Below are 5,828 nucleotides of genomic sequence, written 5' to 3'. Positions count from 1 at the left end.
ATTTTCTTCTGTGAGCCAGACCAAAAAAGAAAAATTGGAAGAAAATAGATTTGAGAGAAAATGGATTCTGTCCTTTCTCTATTGCATCTGTAGACTACTCGAAACACTCCCTCTCTCCCTCTCTCTCCTCAGGAACCCAATATAACTTCCCAACTCTCCTCTCTCCCTCTCTCTCTCTCTCTCAAATGGCAAGCCCAACAATACTCTCACCTTGCAGCAGTGGAAGACGAAGCAGCGACTCCAACTCCCCCGAGTTTGAGTTTTGTATGCTCCGAAACCCATCTTTCCCTCAGAATCCATTTTCATCTTTCCCTCAGAGCCCAACAATAGATTTGACAGAATCCATTTTCTTCTCTCAAATCCATTTTCTTCTTCCTCCTCCTCCCTCTCGACTCGATCTGTCCTCCCTTCAAATCCATTTTCTTCTTCTTCCTTCCCTCTCTCGACTCGATCTGCAGCTCTGTAAATTTTTTTTTTTTTTTTTTTTTTTTTGGTCTAGCTCACCAAAACGACGCCGTTTTGGTGAGGGATCATCTCAGCCGTTGGATGCGATAATGGGACACGTGTTGCACTCTAAGGGACCACTCTAGAGGATCACTCTAGAGGATCTGGACGCACAGACCAATGCCTCTGTCTCTCTCTCTTCAACGTTTCTCTGTACCTCTCCCTCTCCCTCTGTCTCTACCTCTCCGCTGCTCTTCTCCCCTCCCTCTCTCACCGCCGCTCCGCCAGCCATGCCTCCGCCGCTCCTCATCACGGTCGCCGACAATTGGAGCACCGAATGCGAGCTCTCTTTCTCTCTGTGCAGTTCGCATATTGACCCAAAATCTAGGTTGGTGATTAGGTCTTCTTCTACACCATTTTTCTGGGTATCGATAAAACCATCACTATTTTTCTTCATTGAAATCGTTTCCTGTATATAATCCAGAAGATGAGTGTAGATCTAGTCGCCTCGAATACCCATGGGAATCTCGATGAGCAGATTGCACAGTTCATGCAATGCAAACCCTTGTCCGAGCCTGAGGTACCTCTTTCTCTCCCTCTCTCTCTCTCTCTCAAAGTCTCCATTTTGAAAGCTCTCTCTTTCTTTCCACTTTCCAGGAAAATTTCCAGAATCATCCTCACACCCCTCTCTATTTCTTCCTCTTCTAGTCTTCTTTGTGTGTATATATATATCCATATATATAAATCAAAACCCATTAAAATCTAATGGCTCGTTGCCCCCCATGAATTGTTGGTTTGGGAAGTTGTTATGGCTTTTCAATTTTTTTTTTTTTTTTTTTACTTGCATTCAAACTGTTTGATAAAATGTCTCTTAGGCTTTTCAAAAATCTGATCTACTTACCTGAGTAGTGCTTGTGTCCTTGCATTGAATTGTTATGGTAATGTGGCTCAAGTTGAGGGTTAGGATTAAATGTTTCACTAAAATAGACTATTTTTTGAATGGTCATTACTCTGGTATGCCTTCTCATTTCTGCTCTATATAATTATTTTGTACTTGGTTTGAGAATAAAATGAGAAAAGTTGAATGATGGCCTTTTGCCAATTGTTGGAAGGTCAAGTTGAACTTGACAGCATAGGTTATGTGTTGGTGAAGGAGGGTAGTGCAGAAATTTCCGTTGAAGGTGTATTTGCAGCTGGAGATGTACAGGTAACTATTTCAAAACTTGATTAATTTTTGCTTCTATTGTATGTTTTATGAAACTCTCCATCTACTTCTATTCTATGTTTTATGAAACTCTCCAGGTTCATTATGTGTCACTTACTCTACTTCTTATGCACTTCAAAATGGATGCGTTTACCTATTTTGGTACTAATACTCCATCAGTACAGGTGTAGAACAAGTTAGTTTTGCCTGTTGTAGGGACACTTGCCCAATTCATTTATTTGATTGAAGAGATGAATAAAATCCTAGTTTGATAAGAATTTTGATGATACTCTTTGGGTTTTGTAATGTAACTAGTTGCTCTAAAAGCTTAACCTATTAGGAAATAAGCCCAACACATGTTTTAAGCTCTCACACCCTCCCTTTATTTGTGACCCCCTATCCAACATGAAGATACAAATTAACACAAGCCAAACTGACACACTGACAAACATATTATAAGGTACAAACAAATACAACGATATTTGAACGTGAGATGTCTAGAACTAAAGCTCTAGTAACATGTTAAGCAACCAGTTGCCTCAAAAGTTTAATCTGTTAGGGCATGGACTCAACATATATATCAAGCTCTTAAATATTCGTATTTGTCATTGAACTTGTAATTATTTGAGACTATTTTGTATTTCAGTTTCTTGATCTTTGTATAAGACCATGAATTGAGGCAAGCCATAACTGCAACTGGTTCAGGATGCATTGCTGCTTTATCAATTGAGAGATATCTTACCAGCAACAATCTCCTTGTTGAATTTCATCAGGTATTCTCAATTCTGATTGTGTTCTATTTGATATGTTCTTCTCTCTTTGATATTACACCTATTGTCTTCCGTCCTAGACAAGGTTTTAAAAAGCGGCCACAACCGTTACTTAACGCCATTACGTAACGGTTTTGGTGATTACCGCTACCCGTTACGACCGCTTTTGCAGTGTGATTGAGATTTACAGGTGTGTCGGCTGTAGTGGCTGCCGTAGCGGTTGTAACGGTGCCGTAACAGTCGTAACGCGCTGTTACGCACCGTTACGTAACGGTTCCGAACTGTTTCTTTCGAAAAAACACACACAAGAAAAGCTGAAAATGGTGGAAGAGGGAAGGAGAGAAGAGGGAAGACAAAGAGAGAAGATGGAGGAGCAAGAGATAGAAAGAGAAGAGAGAAGATGAAGAACATGTTATTGATTTGTTGAAACTGTAAGACCTATGCTATTCTATTCAGCTGCTATCACTCAACCATTTTGTTTGTGTGTGTCTATCTATATATTGTTTGATAATAATAATAATAATAATAATAATAATAATAATAATAATAATAATAATAATAATAAATGTGGTCATTATCTATTTGGCTTGATTAAAATATGTATATATATATATATATATTTAGGCTCTTATTTATTTTTTTACTTTTGTCATTGTTTATTTTATATATAATAGTTAGTGATGGATTTTTTGTATAATATAAAGTCATTAATTATTAAAATAAAATATAAAAAACTTATTTTATAGTGATTTAAAAATATAAAATATATTGGATTATACTTAAAAATTTACAAAAATTGATCAATATTTATTTTAAACCCAATAAATATGATCATGGAAAAAAAATATACGTATCGGTAAGTTTTTTTTAAATTGTGCTAAAAATAAAAAAATTCACAGTTTCGGTTACCGCAACCGTTACGCTACGGCCTTTACACCCCGCAACCGCAACTGCGCCACCGCCACCGTTACGGCGACCGCAACCGCTTTTCAGAACCGTGGTCCTAGATAAACTGGACATGAGCACTGCTTAATCCGTGTAACTGGTGAAGTTCATATGCCTATAACTGTTGGCCATTCCAACGCAACCCATAGTGCTTGATACTCAACTTGAACCCAAATGGTCATAGTGGTTATCCTTCTGTTGGTTTTCTATGCCTTTCAGCTTGAGCTCTGCAATAGTGAGAAGGATTTTGGCACACAGAAGAATTAAGATTAGGCATTGCAGCTGAAACTGTTACTCAGTGCATAGCCTTTTTTTTTTTTTTTTTGATCTCCCTAAATTAAACTTGATAACACAGTTTGGATATGTGTTGGCTACATAAAGACTAGCAAAAGTTGAGGTTTACTTGTTTTTAGGCACACAAATGCTCTCCAGTTTTTATGTGTGTACATATATTCTAAAAAAAATTGTCATGCATATTCCTTAGCTTAAATTTGGTCATTCTTAGTGTGGAACATTTGAGGAAAATCATAACTATAGGTTCTTTGAGCTGTAGAAGACCAAGTTCTTATTTCAGTTAGTCGCTTTCACTTAAAAGTGGGTATTAATTTTTGGAATATTATTTTAGTGAATGCCATATTATGAAGTGGGTGAAAAATGTAATTTTATGTGAATCTCACTTTTTTGTGCATTTTTTTAACAGCCTAAGACTGAAGAGGTTAAGAAGAAACTCACAGACAGAGATGTAAAAGAGGGTTTTGACATCTCTATCTTTTGGGTGCTATTTTCCTGTGAAGACCCATAAGGGTAATGCAAAGATTTTGCATTATATAATTTTCTTTTATAATTTTAAATATGCCAATGCTATTTGATCAAAACTAATGATTAAATTTTTTTTTTACAAATATTTTTGGCGTGGAATTGTAGATATTCCTTTTTTGTCTATGGAGGACATGGTTTTTGCACTACTTTTTATTCTGTATGAAATTATTATTTTCAGTTGGAATATATTTGATTTGTATAAAAATTTAACATTAAAAGTTATTTTCTTTTTTGGATGGTTGTAAGTGAAATATGTGTTATGGAATGGGTGATAATATATATGTATTGTTTTGTTTGTATACCTGTTACAAGTTGCGTGGGATACATACAGATTGTGGACAAATTAATTAAAATAAAATGATATTTTTGGCGACTAAACAATTGGTAGCCAAAAATGGAGTTAAATATTTTTAGCGAGTAAATAGTTAGTAACCAAAAAATGAATTAAATGGAAACAAACCTTTTGGTGACTAAACATTTAGTAGCTATTTTTAAAAAAGACTTTAGGCGACTAATGATTTAGTAGCTAAAAAAAAAATTTACGTTTTATCAACAAAAATTTTAGTAGCTGAAAATGTGATGTTAAATTTAATTGTAAGCTTTTGGCGACTAAAAAATTAGTCGCCAATTTAGGACTTTCGGTGACTAAAATTTTTTTGGTCACCAATACCTTCGTTGACCGTCTTTTCGCGACCAAGTTGGTGACCAAATTATTTAGTCGGGAAAACCTTTTGGCAACTAAAAATTTAGTCGTCAAAAGTACAATTTTTTGTAGTGAAAATTAACAAAGAAAAGAAGAGAAGGGAAAAAAAATAAAGAAGAGAAAAAACAATTAATAATAATAAAGAAAAGAAATATAGAAATAAATCATTAAAATGAATATAAAAAAATAAAATGAAAAAAAAAGGGTAAAAAGGACATTGCAAAGCAAAAAGCTATTTTACAGCTTATTCAACTAAATACTACTCTGCTGATTAAATCTATAATCCCACAACTGCACCAAACAGGTAAGCAGCTTATATTTAAAGTTGTAATCTATAATCTGTTAAGTCATAATCTATAAGCACTTTCTCACAGTTCTACCAAACAAGACTTATGTGAGAAGAGAATGAAAGTAGGAATTGAGTACATTATTGGGTTCGCTTTGAAAGTGGGTTGGCTTTTTGGCTTTTTGACTTTTTTGGTTATTTTAACCTTGGACTAAAAAGCCTGGTTTAGGAATGGCTTTTGGCTTTTTTGTGAGAAAAAGAATGTAATGATTATGAGTTAGATGTGATATTTTGTCTTATTAGACTAAAAAGCCTATTTTGTTTTTTATAACTAAAGTAGCCAAAAAAAAGCTTGGCTTTTGGCTTCCCAAACAAAGCTGAGCGTATAAAGGGTGTGTTTGGTTTGGTTTTGAGAGATAAATTTTCAAAAAAGATTTTGGAAGAGAGAGTTTAGAAAAATAATTGGTTTATTTGATTGTATATTTTGGAAATAGTTTTGGAGTATAAGAGTTTGGGATGATTTGATGTTTTGTTGTAATTAACTAGATGTGTATGAGAGAAAAGGTCATTGAGAATGAGAGATGAGAGAGACAAAAATAATTGATTGATGTGTAGGAGAAAGAAAGTGATTTTGAAAAAAAAAATCAAAATCATTAA

General features: G+C 34.6%; 1 long non-coding RNA gene across 5 annotated transcripts; it reads left to right on the top strand.

Moving 5' to 3' along the window:
* The first annotated feature begins 626 nt into the window (after positions 1-626).
* LOC114282640 (uncharacterized) lies at positions 627-4,425 on the top strand. Of its 5 annotated transcripts, XR_014342256.1 has the most exons (6): positions 627-832; positions 929-1,024; positions 1,557-1,651; positions 2,295-2,421; positions 2,591-2,849; positions 4,064-4,425. It is a non-coding gene; the product is annotated as an uncharacterized LOC114282640 (long non-coding RNA). The 5 variants fall into 5 exon arrangements; XR_014342255.1 differs by lacking the exon at positions 2,591-2,849; XR_014342259.1 differs by lacking the exon at positions 4,064-4,425 and having other exon boundaries at positions 2,354-2,421; positions 2,591-2,820.
* The last annotated feature ends 1,403 nt before the right edge of the window (positions 4,426-5,828 follow it).

Source organism: Camellia sinensis, chromosome 1 (genome assembly GCF_055761805.1).
Source record: "Camellia sinensis isolate YWXY chromosome 1, ASM5576180v1, whole genome shotgun sequence".
NCBI classification, from domain to species: domain Eukaryota; kingdom Viridiplantae; phylum Streptophyta; class Magnoliopsida; order Ericales; family Theaceae; genus Camellia; species Camellia sinensis.
Note: the sequence above shows the minus strand (reverse complement) of the source record. Positions and strands in the feature narration are given on the sequence as shown.